Source organism: Phallusia mammillata, chromosome 3, assembly GCF_965637545.1.
Source record: "Phallusia mammillata chromosome 3, kaPhaMamm4.hap1.1, whole genome shotgun sequence".
Taxonomy (NCBI): domain Eukaryota; kingdom Metazoa; phylum Chordata; class Ascidiacea; order Phlebobranchia; family Ascidiidae; genus Phallusia; species Phallusia mammillata.
In genome coordinates this window covers 19,611,587-19,639,023 of record NC_137254.1, presented here as the reverse complement: position 1 = coordinate 19,639,023, position 27,437 = coordinate 19,611,587, and the positions used below count along the sequence as shown (strand labels likewise).

Below are 27,437 nucleotides of genomic sequence, written 5' to 3'. Positions count from 1 at the left end.
AATGAAGATGTGACATGAAGACGAAAGTTTCAAGGGTTCGGCCATGTAACATGGAATCATGCACAGCACTGTTAAAGGTCATGAGAAGACACAGGAGACCCAGAACGAACTGGCTTTGGCAATGTTCAGGGGTGAAATGCATGGGACTGGCAGAGGATGAAGATAGATGGAGAAAATGCGCCAACGATCCCAGGACTACAATTATATTCAGGAACTTAATTAAAATGTTAAGGCAATATTGTTGTTACAAAAACTTCTTGAGTAATCATAAAGCATGAAAAAATACTTCAGACAACTTTTATTATTAAACAAAAAACAACAAATTTATGAATGCCTAATATAAAGACTAGATGTGATAAAGAACTTAAAAATCTAAGCAAGCACACCATATTCTCTAGCTGTCAGTGTATCGATTAATACTCATGTGACAATGCATTATAAATAAATAAGAAAAGAAGAGGGAAATAGTGAGTGAGAGCATCGGGTAAAACACAACAATTGACATGTCAAAATAGAAAAATCACCCATCTTAAGGGCTAGCAGGTTAGTAACGGGTTGCTATGTGCAAAATAATAAAATATCAAACCACAATCAACAGTCCTTTAAAATTAATCCCCAATTGGTGATTGTTTAAGGCTGTTAAAACTTCAAAAAATAACCAGCCCAAATGAATGCAAGTAACACTATCCCTATAACATCACAGAAACTCGTTATTTGTGGTGCGTCAGATTATGAGAGATGTTTTTAAACTTTGATGGCCTGTGGGTTAAATACTGGAGCTGTCAAGACAAATGGCTATCTACATGACCATATCCACCATCTGCTGCGAAAAAACTTCAGGGAAAAAAAACACAAATTGAGTAAAATCAAAATGTGCCTCCTTTAGGAAAGGGGACCCATAACATCACAAATTTTAAGCAAACAGGACATTGCCAAGACTGAATTATTCCAAGCTCAGAGGTGTTGATTCCCACACATTTGATGTGATACCAATGTCTGCAACTGTCACTTCCAATCTGTTCACAAAAGTTTTACATGTAGATAAGCACACAGTTTTTATGTACACGTGATAAAAAATTATGCTTTTACCATTGTTTTACCATTTTGTGCACTATATCAAAATTAATTATGTGTAAAGTGGGTCATGCTGTCTAAAACAAAAAAAAACTTACCTATTTTCTAATCACAATTTCCACATTGGCTACATAGCTCAAGAAGACTGTCTAAAATAAAATGATATTATGAATGATTAGCAGCATCACTAGAATTGCTTTTAAAGCTTAAAAAATGGAAAATATTTAATGGTCTTCCTGGATTCATCTAACTTTTTTTGACCAATTTTATTCCTGTAATGAAGCAGTGCTCTTCTCGAACTAGAATACAAAACTATTAGGTTAGGATTTTTTAAGGTAGTGTTTGACAAATTCAGCAACCTTTAAGGATTATTTTTGTTTGTTTCTTGTAACCTTTTAAACAACCGATTAGCAAAAACTTTTAATTAATGAAAACAATCACAAGAGTGGCTGGTTGTTTTCTGACCAATATTTTGTAACAAAAATATACAATGGCAATACTGTGTCATTTTTTACTATTTTACAGATACTTCTGTTGCTTGTTGTTGAATCAATCAGATCTAAATATGATCAGTTTAAACATTGTGTCGAGTCAGTTACAAAAATGAAATAAAAAGCAAGGTGATAAACTGTATAAGCAAAGATGGATCCCAAAAAAGGATAACTAAGAAATTAATTAAAATACCAAACAAAACAAATGTTTTACTCCTCCAAGTCTGTTAAGAACCAGTATTGAACCGCTTTCTTTTGTGCTGGTAGTTGCTTAATACTTTCTTAATATTGTTTACTGCTAATAGGTTTCCAATCTTTAAATGTTGGTGGCTTTCTCCTAAGAAATAAACCAAAAAACATGAACAATTTTCATTTGAATATGGCGAAATCAGCTGGTTAAAACAAAACAAATACTAAGTTGTAACAGTGTCTGGCAGCTAGGAATTTCATGAATCCACTGTTTTCAAACAGCTAAATGTGTTGGTCCAATCTAAAAAGTATTTTATTGTTTGGAAACTCAGATGAGCTCCTCTTTTTTGCAAGTAACATTCATATTGTCAAATATGGCATTCAGATATCACAATGTGACACACAACAGAGCTTAGACATGTTTAAATAATAAACAAATTGACTAAAAAAAAGTGATTGAACTCTTTCGCCCTGTTAGAGCTCGTCAGACTGCCTGGCAGACAATGAAAGTTCAAAAATCGTAAAAAAACACACTTACCTTTGCTGCTTGCAATTTTTCAAGATTTAACAAATGCCTTATTAAAGTCATAAGCACGAAATATTGCACGAAATTTTACAATTTTAAGACCTAATTTGCTTGTGTTCGGGAAGTATTTTTTATAATTATACATGGATTTAGTCCTGTTGCTTCTTAGTATGGTTTGCAATAGAAGCTGACTAATTGAAATCAAGCAGGGCTGCCACTTTGGTTTGAATGAAATAATCCAGTTTGACCTTAAAATATATCTAGAATCATTTAGATGGAAAAACAAAACATCCAAAAAGATATCTAAACATAAAATAATCCAATTTAATGTAATGTATTAACCAAACAAAATGGCATATGAAGGTTTTTAATATAAATTGATCTATATTGATGCTAAAGAAGCTTACTTCTTCCATTTCATCACTCTATTTTTCTGAGACGGGGTTGTGACAATTTAGTGACAGGCTGTCACCTATCGCCTGTCAATGATAGGGTGTCAGGTACAAACTGACACCCTGTCACAGATTTACTGACACCCTGTCACAGATTTATTGACACCCTGTCACTGATTCGATGACGCCCTGTCACAGATTTACTGACACCCTGTCACAGATTCACTGACGCCCTGTCATTGATTTTGACACCCTGTCACTGATTCACTGGCGTCCTGTCAATGATTAAATGACGCCTTGTCACTGATTTATAATTTTCGAAAAAAACAGTGTTTTTGCTTTGTCGTCTGAAAGAGCCAAGCTGCAGAGAGGGGTTTAAAATAAAGATGAAAGGCAGATTTTAAGCATTGTTGCCAGAACTAACATCTGAGTTCTCTAAAATCGTGAATGCGACCACAATGGAAACTTTGGAAATAGCTATAGAACCAGAAAGCACCCTGGAAAACACAAGAGATCATGAATAAATACGATAGAAACTTCTTTCTGAAGAACAAGCCAGTTTCTGTGGACGACCAAGCAAAACCTAACAGTTCGAATACTAGGTGAAAAATTTAGACCAACATCAAGAACTTCCTGCAGAGTTTGGAGAAAAGCTCTGTAGAGTAGGAAGGTGAAACATGGTATCAGTCTCCACCGGATCTTTCTGATCAAAGCACTTTATAATACGGCCAGAAATGCAGTGACAACCCACAGAAGTGCACTTTGGTTGCAGTATGTCAAGAGTGTATGCTGTCGCTTATCTTGTTCAACATATTATTAGAGCACATAATGAGGGAACCAATGGAAGATTTTGAGCAAACAGTGTCAGTGATGGCGGGACAAATTCATTGCAGAGTGGTAAGCAACTTACTGACATTGGACAGTACAATGAGAAGGTATGGAATGGAGATAAGAAGTGACAAAAGCAAGATCATGGTAAGGTCAAGGCAAAGTGATAAAGAGAGCGACATAGAAATTACAATGGAAGGGGAACAACTGGAAGCAGTCTCAATGAAGATGTGACATGAAGACGAAAGTTTCAAGGGTTCGGCCATGTAACATGGAATCATGCACAGCACTGTTAAAGGTCATGAGAAGACACAGGAGACCCAGAACGAACTGGCTTTGGCAATGTTCAGGGGTGAAATGCATGGGACTGGCAGAGGATGAAGATAGATGGAGAAAATGCGCCAACGATCCCAGGACTACAATTATATTCAGGAACTTAATTAAAATGTTAAGGCAATATTGTTGTTACAAAAACTTCTTGAGTAATCATAAAGCATGAAAAAATACTTCAGACAACTTTTATTATTAAACAAAAAACAACAAATTTATGAATGCCTAATATAAAGACTAGATGTGATAAAGAACTTAAAAATCTAAGCAAGCACACCATATTCTCTAGCTGTCAGTGTATCGATTAATACTCATGTGACAATGCATTATAAATAAATAAGAAAAGAAGAGGGAAATAGTGAGTGAGAGCATCGGGTAAAACACAACAATTGACATGTCAAAATAAAAAAATCACCCATCTTAAGGGCTAGCAGGTTAGTAACGGGTTGCTATGTGCAAAATAATAAAATATCAAACCACAATCAACAGTCCTTTAAAATTAATCCCCAATTGGTGATTGTTTAAGGCTGTTAAAACTTCAAAAAATAACCAGCCCAAATGAATGCAAGTAACACTATCCCTATAACATCACAGAAACTCGTTATTTGTGGTGCGTCAGATTATGAGAGATGTTTTTAAACTTTGATGGCCTGTGGGTTAAATACTGGAGCTGTCAAGACAAATGGCTATCTACATGACCATATCCACCATCTGCTGCGAAAAAACTTCAGGGAAAAAAAACACAAATTGAGTAAAATCAAAATGTGCCTCCTTTAGGAAAGGGGACCCATAACATCACAAATTTTAAGCAAACAGGACATTGCCAAGACTGAATTATTCCAAGCTCAGAGGTGTTGATTCCCACACATTTGATGTGATACCAATGTCTGCAACTGTCACTTCCAATCTGTTCACAAAAGTTTTACATGTAGATAAGCACACAGTTTTTATGTACACGTGATAAAAAATTATGCTTTTACCATTGTTTTACCATTTTGTGCACTATATCAAAATTAATTATGTGTAAAGTGGGTCATGCTGTCTAAAACAAAAAAAAAACTTACCTATTTTCTAATCACAATTTCCACATTGGCTACATAGCTCAAGAAGACTGTCTAAAATAAAATGATATTATGAATGATTAGCAGCATCACTAGAATTGCTTTTAAAGCTTAAAAAATGGAAAATATTTAATGGTCTTCCTGGATTCATCTAACTTTTTTTGACCAATTTTATTCCTGTAATGAAGCAGTGCTCTTCTCGAACTAGAATACAAAACTATTAGGTTAGGATTTTTTAAGGTTGTGTTTGACAAATTCAGCAACCTTTAAGGATTATTTTTGTTTTTTTCTTGTAACCTTTTAAACAACCGATTAGCAAAAACTTTTAATTAATTAAAACAATCACAAGAGTGGCTGGTTGTTTTCTGACCAATATTTTGTAACAAAAATATACAATGGTAATACTGTGTCATTTTTTACTATTTTACAGATACTTCTGTTGCTTGTTGTTGAATCAATCAGATCTAAATATGATCAGTTTAAACATTGTGTCGAGTCAGTTACAAAAATGAAATAAAAAGCAAGGTGATAAACTGTATAAGCAAAGATGGATCCCAAAAAAAGGATAACTAAGAAATTAATTAAAATACCAAACAAAACAAATGTTTTACTCCTCCAAGTCTGTTAAGAACCAGTATTGAACCGCTTTCTTTTGTGCTGGTAGTTGCTTAATACTTTCTTAATATTGTTTACTGCTAATAGGTTTCCAATCTTTAAATGTTGGTGGCTTTCTCCTAAGAAATAAACCAAAAAACATGAACAATTTTCATTTGAATATGGCGAAATCAGCTGGTTAAAACAAAACAAATACTAAGTTGTAACAGTGTCTGGCAGCTAGGAATTTCATGAATCCACTGTTTTCAAACAGCTAAATGTGTTGGTCCAATCTAAAAAGTATTTTATTGTTTGGAAACTCAGATGAGCTCCTCTTTTTTGCAAGTAACATTCATATTGTCAAATATGGCATTCAGATATCACAATGTGACACACAACAGAGCTTAGACATGTTTAAATAATAAACAAATTGACTAAAAAAAAGTGATTGAACTCTTTCGCCCTGTTAGAGCTCGTCAGACTGCCTGGCAGACAATGAAAGTTCAAAAATCGTAAAAAAACACACTTACCTTTGCTGCTTGCAATTTTTCAAGATTTAACAAATGCCTTATTAAAGTCATAAGCACGAAATATTGCACGAAATTTTACAATTTTAAGACCTAATTTGCTTGTGTTCGGGAAGTATTTTTTATAATTATACATGGATTTAGTCCTGTTGCTTCTTAGTATGGTTTGCAATAGAAGCTGACTAATTGAAATCAAGCAGGGCTGCCACTTTGGTTTGAATGAAATAATCCAGTTTGACCTTAAAATATATCTAGAATCATTTAGATGGAAAAACAAAACATCCAAAAAGATATCTAAACATAAAATAATCCAATTTAATGTAATGTATTAACCAAACAAAATGGCATATGAAGGTTTTTAATATAAATTGATCTATATTGATGCTAAAGAAGCTTACTTCTTCCATTTCATCACTCTATTTTTCTGAGACGGGGTTGTGACAATTTAGTGACAGGCTGTCACCTATCGCCTGTCAATGATAGGGTGTCAGGTACAAACTGACACCCTGTCACAGATTTACTGACACCCTGTCACAGATTTATTGACACCCTGTCACTGATTCGATGACGCCCTGTCACAGATTTACTGACACCCTGTCACAGATTCACTGACGCCCTGTCATTGATTTTGACACCCTGTCACTGATTCACTGGCGTCCTGTCAATGATTAAATGACGCCTTGTCACTGATTTATAATTTTCGAAAAAAACAGTGTTTTTGCTTTGTCGTCTGAAAGAGCCAAGCTGCAGAGAGGGGTTTAAAATAAAGATGAAAGGCAGATTTTAAGCATTGTTGCCAGAACTAACATCTGAGTTCTCTAAAATCGTGAATGCGACCACAATGGAAACTTTGGAAATAGCTATAGAACCAGAAAGCACCCTGGAAAACACAAGAGATCATGAATAAATACGATAGAAACTTCTTTCTGAAGAACAAGCCAGTTTCTGTGGACGACCAAGCAAAACCTAACAGTTCGAATACTAGGTGAAAAATTTAGACCAACATCAAGAACTTCCTGCAGAGTTTGGAGAAAAGCTCTGTAGAGTAGGAAGGTGAAACATGGTATCAGTCTCCACCGGATCTTTCTGATCAAAGCACTTTATAATACGGCCAGAAATGCAGTGACAACCCACAGAAGTGCACTTTGGTTGCAGTATGTCAAGAGTGTATGCTGTCGCTTATCTTGTTCAACATATTATTAGAGCACATAATGAGGGAAACAATGGCAGATTTTGAGGAAACAGTGTCAGTGATGGCGGGACAAATTCATTGCAGAGTGGTAAGCAACTTACTGACATTGGACAGTACAATGAGAAGGTATGGAATGGAGATAAGAAGTGACAAAAGCAAGATCATGGTAAGGTCAAGGCAAAGTGATAAAGAGAGCGACATAGAAATTACAATGGAAGGGGAACAACTGGAAGCAGTCTCAATGAAGATGTGACATGAAGACGAAAGTTTCAAGGGTTCGGCCATGTAACATGGAATCATGCACAGCACTGTTAAAGGTCATGAGAAGACACAGGAGACCCAGAACGAACTGGCTTTGGCAATGTTCAGGGGTGAAATGCATGGGACTGGCAGAGGATGAAGATAGATGGAGAAAATGCGCCAACGATCCCAGGACTACAATTATATTCAGGAACTTAATTAAAATGTTAAGGCAATATTGTTGTTACAAAAACTTCTTGAGTAATCATAAAGCATGAAAAAATACTTCAGACAACTTTTATTATTAAACAAAAAACAACAAATTTATGAATGCCTAATATAAAGACTAGATGTGATAATAAACTTAAAAATCTAAGCAAGCACACCATATTCTCTAGCTGTCAGTGTATCGATTAATACTCATGTGACAATGCATTATAAATAAATAAGAAAAGAAGAGGGAAATAGTGAGTGAGAGCATCGGGTAAAACACAACAATTGACATGTCAAAATAAAAAAATCACCCATCTTAAGGGCTAGCAGGTTAGTAACGGGTTGCTATGTGCAAAATAATAAAATATCAAACCACAATCAACAGTCCTTTAAAATTAATCCCCAATTGGTGATTGTTTAAGGCTGTTAAAACTTCAAAAAATAACCAGCCCAAATGAATGCAAGTAACACTATCCCTATAACATCACAGAAACTCGTTATTTGTGGTGCGTCAGATTATGAGAGATGTTTTTAAACTTTGATGGCCTGTGGGTTAAATACTGGAGCTGTCAAGACAAATGGCTATCTACATGACCATATCCACCATCTGCTGCGAAAAAACTTCAGGGAAAAAAAACACAAATTGAGTAAAATCAAAATGTGCCTCCTTTAGGAAAGGGGACCCATAACATCACAAATTTTAAGCAAACAGGACATTGCCAAGACTGAATTATTCCAAGCTCAGAGGTGTTGATTCCCACACATTTGATGTGATACCAATGTCTGCAACTGTCACTTCCAATCTGTTCACAAAAGTTTTACATGTAGATAAGCACACAGTTTTTATGTACACGTGATAAAAAATTATGCTTTTACCATTGTTTTACCATTTTGTGCACTATATCAAAATTAATTATGTGTAAAGTGGGTCATGCTGTCTAAAACAAAAAAAAAACTTACCTATTTTCTAATCACAATTTCCACATTGGCTACATAGCTCAAGAAGACTGTCTAAAATAAAATGATATTATGAATGATTAGCAGCATCACTAGAATTGCTTTTAAAGCTTAAAAAATGGAAAATATTTAATGGTCTTCCTGGATTCATCTAACTTTTTTTGACCAATTTTATTCCTGTAATGAAGCAGTGCTCTTCTCGAACTAGAATACAAAACTATTAGGTTAGGATTTTTTAAGGTTGTGTTTGACAAATTCAGCAACCTTTAAGGATTATTTTTGTTTTTTTCTTGTAACCTTTTAAACAACCGATTAGCAAAAACTTTTAATTAATTAAAACAATCACAAGAGTGGCTGGTTGTTTTCTGACCAATATTTTGTAACAAAAATATACAATGGTAATACTGTGTCATTTTTTACTATTTTACAGATACTTCTGTTGCTTGTTGTTGAATCAATCAGATCTAAATATGATCAGTTTAAACATTGTGTCGAGTCAGTTACAAAAATGAAATAAAAAGCAAGGTGATAAACTGTATAAGCAAAGATGGATCCCAAAAAAAGGATAACTAAGAAATTAATTAAAATACCAAACAAAACAAATGTTTTACTCCTCCAAGTCTGTTAAGAACCAGTATTGAACCGCTTTCTTTTGTGCTGGTAGTTGCTTAATACTTTCTTAATATTGTTTACTGCTAATAGGTTTCCAATCTTTAAATGTTGGTGGCTTTCTCCTAAGAAATAAACCAAAAAACATGAACAATTTTCATTTGAATATGGCGAAATCAGCTGGTTAAAACAAAACAAATACTAAGTTGTAACAGTGTCTGGCAGCTAGGAATTTCATGAATCCACTGTTTTCAAACAGCTAAATGTGTTGGTCCAATCTAAAAAGTATTTTATTGTTTGGAAACTCAGATGAGGTCCTCTTTTTTGCAAGTAACATTCATATTGTCAAATATGGCATTCAGATATCACAATGTGACACACAACAGAGCTTAGACATGTTTAAATAATAAACAAATTGACTAAAAAAAAGTGATTGAACTCTTTCGCCCTGTTAGAGCTCGTCAGACTGCCTGGCAGACAATGAAAGTTCAAAAATCGTAAAAAAACACACTTACCTTTGCTGCTTGCAATTTTTCAAGATTTAACAAATGCCTTATTAAAGTCATAAGCACGAAATATTGCACGAAATTTTACAATTTTAAGACCTAATTTGCTTGTGTTCGGGAAGTATTTTTTATAATTATACATGGATTTAGTCCTGTTGCTTCTTAGTATGGTTTGCAATAGAAGCTGACTAATTGAAATCAAGCAGGGCTGCCACTTTGGTTTGAATGAAATAATCCAGTTTGACCTTAAAATATATCTAGAATCATTTAGATGGAAAAACAAAACATCCAAAAAGATATCTAAACATAAAATAATCCAATTTAATGTAATGTATTAACCAAACAAAATGGCATATGAAGGTTTTTAATATAAATTGATCTATATTGATGCTAAAGAAGCTTACTTCTTCCATTTCATCACTCTATTTTTCTGAGACGGGGTTGTGACAATTTAGTGACAGGCTGTCACCTATCGCCTGTCAATGATAGGGTGTCAGGTACAAACTGACACCCTGTCACAGATTTACTGACACCCTGTCACAGATTTATTGACACCCTGTCACTGATTCGATGACGCCCTGTCACAGATTTACTGACACCCTGTCACAGATTCACTGACGCCCTGTCATTGATTTTGACACCCTGTCACTGATTCACTGGCGTCCTGTCAATGATTAAATGACGCCTTGTCACTGATTTATAATTTTCGAAAAAAACAGTGTTTTTGCTTTGTCGTCTGAAAGAGCCAAGCTGCAGAGAGGGGTTTAAAATAAAGATGAAAGGCAGATTTTAAGCATTGTTGCCAGAACTAACATCTGAGTTCTCTAAAATCGTGAATGCGACCACAATGGAAACTTTGGAAATAGCTATAGAACCAGAAAGCACCCTGGAAAACACAAGAGATCATGAATAAATACGATAGAAACTTCTTTCTGAAGAACAAGCCAGTTTCTGTGGACGACCAAGCAAAACCTAACAGTTCGAATACTAGGTGAAAAATTTAGACCAACATCAAGAACTTCCTGCAGAGTTTGGAGAAAAGCTCTGTAGAGTAGGAAGGTGAAACATGGTATCAGTCTCCACCGGATCTTTCTGATCAAAGCACTTTATAATACGGCCAGAAATGCAGTGACAACCCACAGAAGTGCACTTTGGTTGCAGTATGTCAAGAGTGTATGCTGTCGCTTATCTTGTTCAACATATTATTAGAGCACATAATGAGGGAACCAATGGAAGATTTTGAGCAAACAGTGTCAGTGATGGCGGGACAAATTCATTGCAGAGTGGTAAGCAACTTACTGACATTGGACAGTACAATGAGAAGGTATGGAATGGAGATAAGAAGTGACAAAAGCAAGATCATGGTAAGGTCAAGGCAAAGTGATAAAGAGAGCGACATAGAAATTACAATGGAAGGGGAACAACTGGAAGCAGTCTCAATGAAGATGTGACATGAAGACGAAAGTTTCAAGGGTTCGGCCATGTAACATGGAATCATGCACAGCACTGTTAAAGGTCATGAGAAGACACAGGAGACCCAGAACGAACTGGCTTTGGCAATGTTCAGGGGTGAAATGCATGGGACTGGCAGAGGATGAAGATAGATGGAGAAAATGCGCCAACGATCCCAGGACTACAATTATATTCAGGAACTTAATTAAAATGTTAAGGCAATATTGTTGTTACAAAAACTTCTTGAGTAATCATAAAGCATGAAAAAATACTTCAGACAACTTTTATTATTAAACAAAAAACAACAAATTTATGAATGCCTAATATAAAGACTAGATGTGATAAAGAACTTAAAAATCTAAGCAAGCACACCATATTCTCTAGCTGTCAGTGTATCGATTAATACTCATGTGACAATGCATTATAAATAAATAAGAAAAGAAGAGGGAAATAGTGAGTGAGAGCATCGGGTAAAACACAACAATTGACATGTCAAAATAAAAAAATCACCCATCTTAAGGGCTAGCAGGTTAGTAACGGGTTGCTATGTGCAAAATAATAAAATATCAAACCACAATCAACAGTCCTTTAAAATTAATCCCCAATTGGTGATTGTTTAAGGCTGTTAAAACTTCAAAAAATAACCAGCCCAAATGAATGCAAGTAACACTATCCCTATAACATCACAGAAACTCGTTATTTGTGGTGCGTCAGATTATGAGAGATGTTTTTAAACTTTGATGGCCTGTGGGTTAAATACTGGAGCTGTCAAGACAAATGGCTATCTACATGACCATATCCACCATCTGCTGCGAAAAAACTTCAGGGAAAAAAAACACAAATTGAGTAAAATCAAAATGTGCCTCCTTTAGGAAAGGGGACCCATAACATCACAAATTTTAAGCAAACAGGACATTGCCAAGACTGAATTATTCCAAGCTCAGAGGTGTTGATTCCCACACATTTGATGTGATACCAATGTCTGCAACTGTCACTTCCAATCTGTTCACAAAAGTTTTACATGTAGATAAGCACACAGTTTTTATGTACACGTGATAAAAAATTATGCTTTTACCATTGTTTTACCATTTTGTGCACTATATCAAAATTAATTATGTGTAAAGTGGGTCATGCTGTCTAAAACAAAAAAAAAAACTTACCTATTATCTAATCACAATTTCCACATTGGCTACATAGCTCAAGAAGACTGTCTAAAATAAAATGATATTATGAATGATTAGCAGCATCACTAGAATTGCTTTTAAAGCTTAAAAAATGGAAAATATTTAATGGTCTTCCTGGATTCATCTAACTTTTTTTGACCAATTTTATTCCTGTAATGAAGCAGTGCTCTTCTCGAACTAGAATACAAAACTATTAGGTTAGGATTTTTTAAGGTTGTGTTTGACAAATTCAGCAACCTTTAAGGATTATTTTTGTTTTTTTCTTGTAACCTTTTAAACAACCGATTAGCAAAAACTTTTAATTAATTAAAACAATCACAAGAGTGGCTGGTTGTTTTCTGACCAATATTTTGTAACAAAAATATACAATGGTAATACTGTGTCATTTTTTACTATTTTACAGATACTTCTGTTGCTTGTTGTTGAATCAATCAGATCTAAATATGATCAGTTTAAACATTGTGTCGAGTCAGTTACAAAAATGAAATAAAAAGCAAGGTGATAAACTGTATAAGCAAAGATGGATCCCAAAAAAAGGATAACTAAGAAATTAATTAAAATACCAAACAAAACAAATGTTTTACTCCTCCAAGTCTGTTAAGAACCAGTATTGAACCGCTTTCTTTTGTGCTGGTAGTTGCTTAATACTTTCTTAATATTTTTTACTGCTAATAGGTTTCCAATCTTTAAATGTTGGTGGCTTTCTCCTAAGAAATAAACCAAAAAACATGAACAATTTTCATTTGAATATGGCGAAATCAGCTGGTTAAAACAAAACAAATACTAAGTTGTAACAGTGTCTGGCAGCTAGGAATTTCATGAATCCACTGTTTTCAAACAGCTAAATGTGTTGGTCCAATCTAAAAAGTATTTTATTGTTTGGAAACTCAGATGAGCTCCTCTTTTTTGCAAGTAACATTCATATTGTCAAATATGGCATTCAGATATCACAATGTGACACACAACAGAGCTTAGACATGTTTAAATAATAAACAAATTGACTAAAAAAAAGTGATTGAACTCTTTTGCCCTGTTAGAGCTCGTCAGACTGCCTGGCAGACAATGAAAGTTCAAAAATCGTAAAAAAACACACTTACCTTTGCTGCTTGCAATTTTTCAAGATTTAACAAATGCCTTATTAAAGTCATAAGCACGAAATATTGCACGAAATTTTACAATTTTAAGACCTAATTTGCTTGTGTTCGGGAAGTATTTTTTATAATTATACATGGATTTAGTCCTGTTGCTTCTTAGTATGGTTTGCAATAGAAGCTGACTAATTGAAATCAAGCAGGGCTGCCACTTTGGTTTGAATGAAATAATCCAGTTTGACCTTAAAATATATCTAGAATCATTTAGATGGAAAAACAAAACATCCAAAAATATATCTAAACATAAAATAATCCAATTTAATGTAATGTATTAACCAAACAAAATGGCATATGAAGGTTTTTAATATAAATTGATCTATATTGATGCTAAAGAAGCTTACTTCTTCCATTTCATCACTCTATTTTTCTGAGACGGGGTTGTGACAATTTAGTGACAGGCTGTCACCTATCGCCTGTCAATGATAGGGTGTCAGGTACAAACTGACACCCTGTCACAGATTTACTGACACCCTGTCACAGATTTATTGACACCCTGTCACTGATTCGATGACGCCCTGTCACAGATTTACTGACACCCTGTCACAGATTCACTGACGCCCTGTCATTGATTTTGACACCCTGTCACTGATTCACTGGCGTCCTGTCAATGATTAAATGACGCCTTGTCACTGATTTATAATTTTCGAAAAAAACAGTGTTTTTGCTTTGTCGTCTGAAAGAGCCAAGCTGCAGAGAGGGGTTTAAAATAAAGATGAAAGGCAGATTTTAAGCATTGTTGCCAGAACTAACATCTGAGTTCTCTAAAATCGTGAATGCGACCACAATGGAAACTTTGGAAATAGCTATAGAACCAGAAAGCACCCTGGAAAACACAAGAGATCATGAATAAATACGATAGAAACTTCTTTCTGAAGAACAAGCCAGTTTCTGTGGACGACCAAGCAAAACCTAACAGTTCGAATACTAGGTGAAAAATTTAGACCAACATCAAGAACTTCCTGCAGAGTTTGGAGAAAAGCTCTGTAGAGTAGGAAGGTGAAACATGGTATCAGTCTCCACCGGATCTTTCTGATCAAAGCACTTTATAATACGGCCAGAAATGCAGTGACAACCCACAGAAGTGCACTTTGGTTGCAGTATGTCAAGAGTGTATGCTGTCGCTTATCTTGTTCAACATATTATTAGAGCACATAATGAGGGAACCAATGGAAGATTTTGAGCAAACAGTGTCAGTGATGGCGGGACAAATTCATTGCAGAGTGGTAAGCAACTTACTGACATTGGACAGTACAATGAGAAGGTATGGAATGGAGATAAGAAGTGACAAAAGCAAGATCATGGTAAGGTCAAGGCAAAGTGATAAAGAGAGCGACATAGAAATTACAATGGAAGGGGAACAACTGGAAGCAGTCTCAATGAAGATGTGACATGAAGACGAAAGTTTCAAGGGTTCGGCCATGTAACATGGAATCATGCACAGCACTGTTAAAGGTCATGAGAAGACACAGGAGACCCAGAACGAACTGGCTTTGGCAATGTTCAGGGGTGAAATGCATGGGACTGGCAGAGGATGAAGATAGATGGAGAAAATGCGCCAACGATCCCAGGACTACAATTATATTCAGGAACTTAATTAAAATGTTAAGGCAATATTGTTGTTACAAAAACTTCTTGAGTAATCATAAAGCATGAAAAAATACTTCAGACAACTTTTATTATTAAACAAAAAACAACAAATTTATGAATGCCTAATATAAAGACTAGATGTGATAAAGAACTTAAAAATCTAAGCAAGCACACCATATTCTCTAGCTGTCAGTGTATCGATTAATACTCATGTGACAATGCATTATAAATAAATAAGAAAAGAAGAGGGAAATAGTGAGTGAGAGCATCGGGTAAAACACAACAATTGACATGTCAAAATAAAAAAATCACCCATCTTAAGGGCTAGCAGGTTAGTAACGGGTTGCTATGTGCAAAATAATAAAATATCAAACCACAATCAACAGTCCTTTAAAATTAATCCCCAATTGGTGATTGTTTAAGGCTGTTAAAACTTCAAAAAATAACCAGCCCAAATGAATGCAAGTAACACTATCCCTATAACATCACAGAAACTCGTTATTTGTGGTGCGTCAGATTATGAGAGATGTTTTTAAACTTTGATGGCCTGTGGGTTAAATACTGGAGCTGTCAAGACAAATGGCTATCTACATGACCATATCCACCATCTGCTGCGAAAAAACTTCAGGGAAAAAAAACACAAATTGAGTAAAATCAAAATGTGCCTCCTTTAGGAAAGGGGACCCATAACATCACAAATTTTAAGCAAACAGGACATTGCCAAGACTGAATTATTCCAAGCTCAGAGGTGTTGATTCCCACACATTTGATGTGATACCAATGTCTGCAACTGTCACTTCCAATCTGTTCACAAAAGTTTTACATGTAGATAAGCACACAGTTTTTATGTACACGTGATAAAAAATTATGCTTTTACCATTGTTTTACCATTTTGTGCACTATATCAAAATTAATTATGTGTAAAGTGGGTCATGCTGTCTAAAACAAAAAAAAAACTTACCTATTATCTAATCACAATTTCCACATTGGCTACATAGCTCAAGAAGACTGTCTAAAATAAAATGATATTATGAATGATTAGCAGCATCACTAGAATTGCTTTTAAAGCTTAAAAAATGGAAAATATTTAATGGTCTTCCTGGATTCATCTAACTTTTTTTGACCAATTTTATTCCTGTAATGAAGCAGTGCTCTTCTCGAACTAGAATACAAAACTATTAGGTTAGGATTTTTTAAGGTTGTGTTTGACAAATTCAGCAACCTTTAAGGATTATTTTTGTTTTTTTCTTGTAACCTTTTAAACAACCGATTAGCAAAAACTTTTAATTAATTAAAACAATCACAAGAGTGGCTGGTTGTTTTCTGACCAATATTTTGTAACAAAAATATACAATGGTAATACTGTGTCATTTTTTACTATTTTACAGATACTTCTGTTGCTTGTTGTTGAATCAATCAGATCTAAATATGATCAGTTTAAACATTGTGTCGAGTCAGTTACAAAAATGAAATAAAAAGCAAGGTGATAAACTGTATAAGCAAAGATGGATCCCAAAAAAAGGATAACTAAGAAATTAATTAAAATACCAAACAAAACAAATGTTTTACTCCTCCAAGTCTGTTAAGAACCAGTATTGAACCGCTTTCTTTTGTGCTGGTAGTTGCTTAATACTTTCTTAATATTTTTTACTGCTAATAGGTTTCCAATCTTTAAATGTTGGTGGCTTTCTCCTAAGAAATAAACCAAAAAACATGAACAATTTTCATTTGAATATGGCGAAATCAGCTGGTTAAAACAAAACAAATACTAAGTTGTAACAGTGTCTGGCAGCTAGGAATTTCATGAATCCACTGTTTTCAAACAGCTAAATGTGTTGGTCCAATCTAAAAAGTATTTTATTGTTTGGAAACTCAGATGAGCTCCTCTTTTTTGCAAGTAACATTCATATTGTCAAATATGGCATTCAGATATCACAATGTGACACACAACAGAGCTTAGACATGTTTAAATAATAAACAAATTGACTAAAAAAAAGTGATTGAACTCTTTTGCCCTGTTAGAGCTCGTCAGACTGCCTGGCAGACAATGAAAGTTCAAAAATCGTAAAAAAACACACTTACCTTTGCTGCTTGCAATTTTTCAAGATTTAACAAATGCCTTATTAAAGTCATAAGCACGAAATATTGCACGAAATTTTACAATTTTAAGACCTAATTTGCTTGTGTTCGGGAAGTATTTTTTATAATTATACATGGATTTAGTCCTGTTGCTTCTTAGTATGGTTTGCAATAGAAGCTGACTAATTGAAATCAAGCAGGGCTGCCACTTTGGTTTGAATGAAATAATCCAGTTTGACCTTAAAATATATCTAGAATCATTTAGATGGAAAAACAAAACATCCAAAAATATATCTAAACATAAAATAATCCAATTTAATGTAATGTATTAACCAAACAAAATGGCATATGAAGGTTTTTAATATAAATTGATCTATATTGATGCTAAAGAAGCTTACTTCTTCCATTTCATCACTCTATTTTTCTGAGACGGGGTTGTGACAATTTAGTGACAGGCTGTCACCTATCGCCTGTCAATGATAGGGTGTCAGGTACAAACTGACACCCTGTCACAGATTTACTGACACCCTGTCACAGATTTATTGACACCCTGTCACTGATTCGATGACGCCCTGTCACAGATTTACTGACACCCTGTCACAGATTCACTGACGCCCTGTCATTGATTTTGACACCCTGTCACTGATTCACTGGCGTCCTGTCAATGATTAAATGACGCCTTGTCACTGATTTATAATTTTCGAAAAAAACAGTGTTTTTGCTTTGTCGTCTGAAAGAGCCAAGCTGCAGAGAGGGGTTTAAAATAAAGATGAAAGGCAGATTTTAAGCATTGTTGCCAGAACTAACATCTGAGTTCTCTAAAATCGTGAATGCGACCACAATGGAAACTTTGGAAATAGCTATAGAACCAGAAAGCACCCTGGAAAACACAAGAGATCATGAATAAATACGATAGAAACTTCTTTCTGAAGAACAAGCCAGTTTCTGTGGACGACCAAGCAAAACCTAACAGTTCGAATACTAGGTGAAAAATTTAGACCAACATCAAGAACTTCCTGCAGAGTTTGGAGAAAAGCTCTGTAGAGTAGGAAGGTGAAACATGGTATCAGTCTCCACCGGATCTTTCTGATCAAAGCACTTTATAATACGGCCAGAAATGCAGTGACAACCCACAGAAGTGCACTTTGGTTGCAGTATGTCAAGAGTGTATGCTGTCGCTTATCTTGTTCAACATATTATTAGAGCACATAATGAGGGAACCAATGGCAGATTTTGAGGAAACAGTGTCAGTGATGGCGGGACAAATTCATTGCAGAGTGGTAAGCAACTTACTGACATTGGACAGTACAATGAGAAGGTATGGAATGGAGATAAGAAGTGACAAAAGCAAGATCATGGTAAGGTCAAGGCAAAGTGATAAAGAGAGTGTTACGGAATTATTTCGGCAGCTTTGGGAATACGGCTAAAAGACCTTTCAAGTGGCGATGTTAATCCCAATCGATCTGTTTATGTCTAATTCTGTACACCTTAAACCAAAACTGCCTCCCTAATTCGGAAACTGCCCGAACCCTGCAATAACGGCTCACCACTAAGCCAAAGAGAGACCACAAACTGGTTTCACTAATGGGCGCCTTGTTTAAATAAAACAATAAAAAGCATTCGCATAAAACGACTCCGAATTCGACAAGTTCCACTACAAGTCAACGCCAGCCAATACACGACACAAAACAACACGGTGTTACTCGCACGGCGCCCAAAGGAAGACTGACCATGATTTCTTCTCAAACACGTTTTACCACACCAATCACGTTGATTAACAAATCACGTGATTCCAAGAGGCACATCCGGGTATCGCAGAACCAACAAGTGTGAACACGCATACGGCACATATGAGGCGAACGTATAAAACACAGAAAAAGCATCATGTGTAACGAGAAACATTTAGTGAAGATACTGTGTGGTGAGAATAATGCGCAAAACAATTAAGTGAAGAAATGAGTGACGAAACATGACAACGAATAAACAAAACAATTAGGTGAAGAAATGAGTGGCGAAACATAACAACGATTAAACAAAACAATTAAGTGAATAAATGAGTGGCGAAACATAACAACGATTAAACAAAACAATTAAGTGAATAAATGAGTGGCGAAACATAACAACGATTATACAGACTAAACAATAGTGAAACACAGGATAATAAACTGTAAAGAATGTTATGTGCATGAAGGTGTGTAATAATCCGAACAAATATAACAAAGTAACGTGAAAGAATAAGTGAAAATACGTGTGTGAAGGTAAAATAATCAAAAGATGCGTTATAAACAGAACGTGATTAAAATTCGCCACATTCCCCCCGACTTAAAATGGTCCTACTCCCGTAGGACAACAGTCTACACCATCGTTTCCGGTGAATATCGCGCTGGTCGACGACGTACCCGAGTCGACCTTCTGCACCCATCCGAATTGCCCTGAGGATTCCACTCAGTTGTGTCGTCCTGTGAAACTACTTTAGGGTTGTAAACATACACGACTGCAGGCATTTCAGGTGGCGGTTGCGGATGTTCTAAAGGTTCTTGCGTGAGGCAGGGGAATGTACTCGTCGTTGGCTTTAGTCTGTTAAAATGTACAGTTTGCCTCTTGCCTGTCGCGTCTTCGATTACGTAATTCACAGGACCTCGAATATCGGTGATCCTGTATGGTCCCTTGTATGGATACTGAAGTTTTTTACTTTGTCCAAGCGGGACGACCGGGTTTGTCAACAAAACAAATTCGCCTACCGAGTAGGGTCTTCCTTGTTGACGTTGATTGTACCAGTCTTCCATCCGCTTCCGTTGCGTCGTGAGACTCTCTCTCACTACCTCTTCCGCAAGCTGTAGACCATCACGAAGCTGGTCAATCTCCACTCCATACGAATGTGTGGTGTCACGCGCCAAAGACCCCATCAAGTCTGCCGGCAATCGCAATGGTCGTCCGGTTAAGAGAGTATGCGGAGCTTCTCCCGTTGCATCGTGGGCACTCGCGTTGTAGGCGGCCACCACTCCTGGTAATGCTTCGTCCCACCGCCGGTTATCTTGCTGTATATAATTTCGGATCATAGTAATAATGGTCTTATTGTTACGTTCGACCCCACCGTTCCCAGGCGCGTGGTATGATGTCGTGCGACTTTTCTTACATCCCATTAGGCGCAATAATTCTGCGAACAAATGGCTTTCAAAATTTGAACCGCGGTCGGAATGAACAGTCTCCGGTACCCCATGTACGGTGAACCAATTTCGATATAACAAACTGGCGGTCTCATTGGCAGTTTGATTTCGCATCGGCCAGGCTCTTACGTATTTTGTGAAAATGTCACACGCTACCAAAATAAACTGGTAACCCGATCGGGTGAGAGGTAGAGGTCCGACAACGTCCACTTCGATCCTTTGCATGGGTCTGTCCTCCGTTGAGGGCATGAGCGGGGCTTGAAAATGATGCGTGGGTCTTTTATTGTATTGACAGGTGACGCAGTTGCGGCAAAAGGTCTCGACAGAATCGCGCCATTTATACCAATAAAAGCGTTCCGCTATCTTAGCCAGCGTCTTAGCTATGCCCAAATGCCCTCCCCCGTGTACGTTATCATGAAGATTTGACATTGCTTCATCGACTAAACTCTGTGGCAAAACAATTACAGAATCACTGCCTAGTGTAGAGTTTCCACGACAACAAAGTACACCTGCTTTAAGTAGGAGGCTGGGAAAGCGAGACCAATAATGGCGAAGTACTGGTGATTCTTTTCTAACGGTTTTGAATTTCGGGCGCATACCTTTATTCAACCATTCCAAGACGACTGCTAGATCAGGGTCATTTTTCTGCCGCTCCAACAAGTCCTCACGTTGATATCCTACCGTAGACTTTAAGTCAACGACGTGAACTTGGGTATCTTCGACACCCTCGACCAATTTGTATGGGCATGCCCCGCAATCTTCTATGTCATCAAGGCGTGACAGAGCGTCTGCATTCCTATGTTTGCTTCCCGACCTGTGATGGATTTCAAAGTCATACGCGGATAGGTGCTCTACCCAGCGGGCGCACTGCCCGTATAACTCTCTAGACTTCCAAAGCCACCTTAACGAAGAATGGTCGGTTCGTAAGGTAAATTTTTGACCCAGTAAGTAACACCGGTACAACTTTGTCGCAAATATTACGGCCAAAAGCTCTTTTCTCGTGGTGGAATAGTTGCGTTCCGACCTGCTCAAAGTGCGACTACCATAGGCGACCACGCATTCCTTACCGTCGATTTCCTGAGAAAGGACACAGCCAACGGCAGCGTCAGACGCATCCGTATCCAGTATAAACGGCATGTTAAAGTCAGGGTATCGAAGAATTGGTGCAGTCGTCAAGTGTTGTTTTAGTTGAGAGAAGGCATCCTGACACTGGTCATCCCACTGAAATCTTCTTCCCTTTTCCGTCAACCGGTGAAGAGGACCCGCGATCTGTGCGTAACCGCAAATAAATTTACGATAGTAGGAAGTAAGGCCTAGAAACTGCCGGATTTCTTTTACGTTGCGGGGGGTCGGCCATTTAGCAACTGCCTTTATTTTGTTAGGGTCGCATCGTATGCCCTCTTTTGATAATACGTGGCCCAAAAAGTCTACTTCGTGTTTAAATAGAGTGCACTTGCTAGGTTTTAAAGTTAGACCAGCCGATTTGATTCTTGCTAGCACGTCCGACAGTCGCTTTAAATGCTCTTCGAAAGTTTTCGAGTATACAATGATATCATCCAAGTACGCTAGGGCCCCCTGCCATTCGATTCCGTTCAGGACAATACGCATCAGTCGCTGAAAAGTCGCTGCAGAATTGCACAGGCCCATGGGCATTACATTAAATTCAAAAAGCCCGACGTGGCTAGTGAAAGCCGTTTTCTCCCGGGAAGAGGTGTCCATTGCAACCTGCCAATAATTTTTGCAACCTGCCGGATTTTAGATCCAAAGTTGAAAAATAGGCGGCGTTGGACATTTGATCTAAACTGTCATCTATCCGCGGAATCGGGTAGCTAATTTTTTTAGTTAACTCATTCAACTTGCGGTAATCAACGCAAAAACGAGTCTCACCGGATTTCTTTCGGACCAACACAATCGGGCTGCTCCACGGTGATTTTGAAGGTCGGATTAGGCCTTGTCTGTCCATTTCAGCTAAAATCTCCTCTACCTTCGCTTTGTTGTGATGAGGCATGCGACGCGGTGGCTGTCTTACAGGGCCGTTGTCACCCGTGTCGATAACATGACGCACTATATCAGTGCGCCCCAAGACATCTTTGGAAGTCGAAAACGCTTGTTGATTGGCACGAAGCAAATCGAACAATTCACGTTGTTGATCTGCCGTTAATCGGTCACCGATGGTGACTTTGTCTACAATGTCCTGAAACGGATCTTGGTTAGATATTTTCTGGGCCGATACGGAACAAATCTGGGTGTCTGTAACAAAACACTCAGGGTGTTTACATCCAGGGACACTTCCCTCTACCACTATACAAGAACCCGGGATTTTGCAATCGAGGTTACCAAAAGCATACACAGGTGTAACCGTAGCGAATCTCGCCCCACTTGGTATTGTTACATCCTCATCCCCCAAATTTGCCACAAACACCTTCACCTCGCGGCTTTGCGCCATCGTTACACTTGTCGCAGTCAATAACCCAAATCTCTCCACGAACCCAGCTATCTGCTCCGTTAGAACCGGAGTGGCCAACTCTTGTGAATTAAGAGATTCTTGACATAAGCTGCCTGTTACACATACCTCTGCGAACGCTGGGATAAGGACGTCATCCGCAACACATACGTCACAGGGTTGGGACAAGGCTGTCGGAGAACTAAAGAGCGGAAGTCTGGCGTTTCCTGCCGTTAGAGTATTTTCCCTGTAGCAGATTCGGCACGCATTGGCCTGCAGAAAATCCAATCCTAGAATAAAATCATGGTTGAGGTTCTGCACGATATAAACGGTCGCATGATTCGTTATGCCACCAACTCTAAGGGGAAGGCTAATACTGCCCTTTACCGCCAATTGCAGCCCATCGGCACCTACCAAGTGCTTGGAAGGGGACCTGTTTATCTGTAGGTTTTGTTCTACGCCGAATGAGTCCCATTTTATCGCACTCATCAGACATACACCCGAGCCGGTGTCTAACAAAGCACACATGGTTGTCTGCCCCACCCAAATGGAAACAAACCGTGCCAGCGCTGACGGTAATGCGATTCTCTCCTTAGGCATAGTTTCCGGCCCTGGTCTGTTTGCTCTGCCTGGTGCGGTTGGTTGTTGACTTGGGGATTCTTTTACGTCCACTGGGTGTTTGGACGGTCTGCAAAAAGAAGTTGGTAGTGACCTAGCCTCGCGACTTACCCTAATAATTTTGGGGCGCATACCCGCAGGTGTGGACAGTCGCGTCGAAAATGACCTGGCTGCCCGCAACCGTAGCACTTGGGTTTTTGCTCGTGTTTGGCAAAAAAATGTCCTGTTCTTTTAAGGGAATCCACTTCAGCTTGCAGAGTCTTCAACGTGTCCTCGAATTTAGCACTCCGTTCCGCCGTACGGCGCTCCATGTCTTCAAGCTTTTTAAAAATTACCTCCATTTCCGATGTTTTTGCGTTAACCGTGGCCACCTGGACAAAGCTAGGTACTTGAGCATCGACCACGACCTGTGCGGCGGCTCTGAACGTCCTCGTGTACTTGGTGGCCGCAGGGATAGTTTCCGCAAGGCGCCTGTCTTGCAAGCCTTGTAGCAATGTAATGTAGAGCACTTCGTTTTTGAGTGCAGCTTCCGAAGAGTTGCTGTAAGCATTATCCCCCAGTGTTTGCAAGGCATAAACAAAGTCTCGCGCGGATTCGCCAGGTAACTGCACGCGCCTTATCAGCTCGGCGCGTTGGCGTTCTGCGTGTTGGCCGCTAGACTTATGACGCAGTGCGCGTTCCTTCAAGTCCTTAAACGGAATTGTAAAGAGATTGGAGTCCTTCTCTTGTATTGCCCATTTCAGATCATTGCCAATGCTTGCTAAAAACAGATGCCGTTTCATTTCTTCTGAAGCATCAACGCTCGTACAATAAGATTCGAGCATATTAAAATATTGACCTAGATCCTCCCCAGGCCGTAAAGGCGGAGGTCGCATTAAAACGTTAAAAGACATTATAAAATCAACCTAAAATACAATACTTAAAAACACAAAAAGGGGAGTCATCCTAGTAAAACCAGCGGGTAGTGGTGACAGGGTCCTGGCGTGCTCGCCAAGTTGTTACGGAATTATTTCGGCAGCTTTGGGAATACGGCTAAAAGACCTTTCAAGTGGCGATGTTAATCCCAATCGATCTGTTTATGTCTAATTCTGTACACCTTAAACCAAAACTGCCTCCCTAATTCGGAAACTGCCCGAACCCTGCAATAACGGCTCACCACTAAGCCAAAGAGAGACCACAAACTGGTTTCACTAATGGGCGCCTTGTTTAAATAAAACAATAAAAAGCATTCGCATAAAACGACTCCGAATTCGACAAGTTCCACTACAAGTCAACGCCAGCCAATACACGACACAAAACAACACGGTGTTACTCGCACGGCGCCCAAAGGAAGACTGACCATGATTTCTTCTCAAACACGTTTTACCACACCAATCACGTTGATTAACAAATCACGTGATTCCAAGAGGCACATCCGGGTATCGCAGAACCAACAAGTGTGAACACGCATACGGCACATATGAGGCGAACGTATAAAACACAGAAAAAGCATCATGTGTAACGAGAAACATTTAGTGAAGATACTGTGTGGTGAGAATAATGCGCAAAACAATTAAGTGAAGAAATGAGTGACGAAACATGACAACGAATAAACAAAACAATTAGGTGAAGAAATGAGTGGCGAAACATAACAACGATTAAACAAAACAATTAAGTGAATAAATGAGTGGCGAAACATAACAACGATTAAACAAAACAATTAAGTGAATAAATGAGTGGCGAAACATAACAACGATTATACAGACTAAACAATAGTGAAACACAGGATAATAAACTGTAAAGAATGTTATGTGCATGAAGGTGTGTAATAATCCGAACAAATATAACAAAGTAACGTGAAAGAATAAGTGAAAATACGTGTGTGAAGGTAAAATAATCAAAAGATGCGTTATAAACAGAACGTGATTAAAATTCGCCACAAGAGCGACATAGAAATTACAATGGAAGGGGAACAACTGGAAGCAGTCTCAATGAAGATGTGACATGAAGACGAAAGTTTCAAGGGTTCGGCCATGTAACATGGAATCATGCACAGCACTGTTAAAGGTCATGAGAAGACACAGGAGACCCAGAACGAACTGGCTTTGGCAATGTTCAGGGGTGAAATGCATGGGACTGGCAGAGGATGAAGATAGATGGAGAAAATGCGCCAACGATCCCAGGACTACAATTATATTCAGGAACTTAATTAAAATGTTAAGGCAATATTGTTGTTACAAAAACTTCTTGAGTAATCATAAAGCATGAAAAAATACTTCAGACAACTTTTATTATTAAACAAAAAACAACAAATTTATGAATGCCTAATATAAAGACTAGATGTGATAAAGAACTTAAAAATCTAAGCAAGCACACCATATTCTCTAGCTGTCAGTGTATCGATTAATACTCATGTGACAATGCATTATAAATAAATAAGTAAAGAAGAGGGAAATAGTGAGTGAGAGCATCGGGTAAAACACAACAATTGACATGTCAAAATAAAAAAATCACCCATCTTAAGGGCTAGCAGGTTAGTAACGGGTTGCTATGTGCAAAATAATAAAATATCAAACCACAATCAACAGTCCTTTAAAATTAATCCCCAATTGGTGATTGTTTAAGGCTGTTAAAACTTCAAAAAATAACCAGCCCAAATGAATGCAAGTAACACTATCCCTATAACATCACAGAAACTCGTTATTTGTGGTGCGTCAGATTATGAGAGATGTTTTTAAACTTTGATAGCCTGTGGGTTAAATACTGGAGCTGTCAAGACAAATGGCTATCTACATGACCATATCCACCATCTGCTGCGAAAAAACTTCAGGGAAAAAAACACAAATTGAGTAAAATCAAAATGTGCCTCCTTTAGGAAAGGGGACCCATAACATCACAAATTTTAAGCAAACAGGACATTGCCAAGACTGAATTATTCCAAGCTCAGAGGTGTTGATTCCCACACATTTGATGTGATACCAATGTCTGCAACTGTCACTTCCAATCTGTTCACAAAAGTTTTACATGTAGATAAGCACACAGTTTTTATGTACACGTGATAAAAAAATTATGCTTTTACCATTGTTTTACCATTTTGTGCACTATATCAAAATTAATTATGTGTAAAGTGGGTCATGCTGTCTAAAACAAAAAAAAAACTTACCTATTTTCTAATCACAATTTCCACATTGGCTACATAGCTCAAGAAGACTGTCTAAAATAAAATGATATTATGAATGATTAGCAGCATCACTAGAATTGCTTTTAAAGCTTAAAAAATGGAAAATATTTAATGGTCTTCCTGGATTCATCTAACTTTTTTTGACCAATTTTATTCCTGTAATGAAGCAGTGCTCTTCTCGAACTAGAATACAAAACTATTAGGTTAGGATTTTTTAAGGTTGTGTTTGACAAATTCAGCAACCTTTAAGGATTATTTTTGTTTTTTTCTTGTAACCTTTTAAACAACCGATTAGCAAAAACTTTTAATTAATTAAAACAATCACAAGAGTGGCTGGTTGTTTTCTGACCAATATTTTGTAACAAAAATATACAATGGTAATACTGTGTCATTTTTTACTATTTTACAGATACTTCTGTTGCTTGTTGTTGAATCAATCAGATCTAAATATGATCAGTTTAAACATTGTGTCGAGTCAGTTACAAAAATGAAATAAAAAGCAAGGTGATAAACTGTATAAGCAAAGATGGATCCCAAAAAAAGGATAACTAAGAAATTAATTAAAATACCAAACAAAACAAATGTTTTACTCCTCCAAGTCTGTTAAGAACCAGTATTGAACCGCTTTCTTTTGTGCTGGTAGTTGCTTAATACTTTCTTAATATTGTTTACTGCTAATAGGTTTCCAATCTTTAAATGTTGGTGGCTTTCTCCTAAGAAATAAACCAAAAAACATGAACAATTTTCATTTGAATATGGCGAAATCAGCTGGTTAAAACAAAACAAATACTAAGTTGTAACAGTGTCTGGCAGCTAGGAATTTCATGAATCCACTGTTTTCAAACAGCTAAATGTGTTGGTCCAATC

At 37.3% G+C, this 27,437-nt stretch overlaps 2 long non-coding RNA genes and 1 pseudogene across 2 annotated transcripts; all 3 read right to left on the bottom strand.

Annotated features, from left to right (window-relative positions):
* Nucleotides 1–283: 283 nt before the first annotated feature.
* On the bottom strand, nt 284–2,598 carry LOC145218763 (uncharacterized). The gene is made up of 2 exons (XR_013857726.1): nt 1,173–2,598; nt 284–1,016 (listed from the first exon to the last, which is right to left on the bottom strand). It is a non-coding gene; the product is annotated as an uncharacterized LOC145218763 (long non-coding RNA).
* Nucleotides 2,599–4,004: 1,406 nt separating this feature from the next.
* Nucleotides 4,005–6,321, bottom strand: LOC145218765 (uncharacterized). The gene is made up of 2 exons (XR_013857727.1): nt 4,895–6,321; nt 4,005–4,737 (listed from the first exon to the last, which is right to left on the bottom strand). It is a non-coding gene; the product is annotated as an uncharacterized LOC145218765 (long non-coding RNA).
* An 11,597-nt stretch (nt 6,322–17,918) lies between these two features.
* On the bottom strand, nt 17,919–27,431 carry LOC145218762 (uncharacterized; annotated as a pseudogene).
* Between the last annotated feature and the right edge of the window lie 6 nt (nt 27,432–27,437).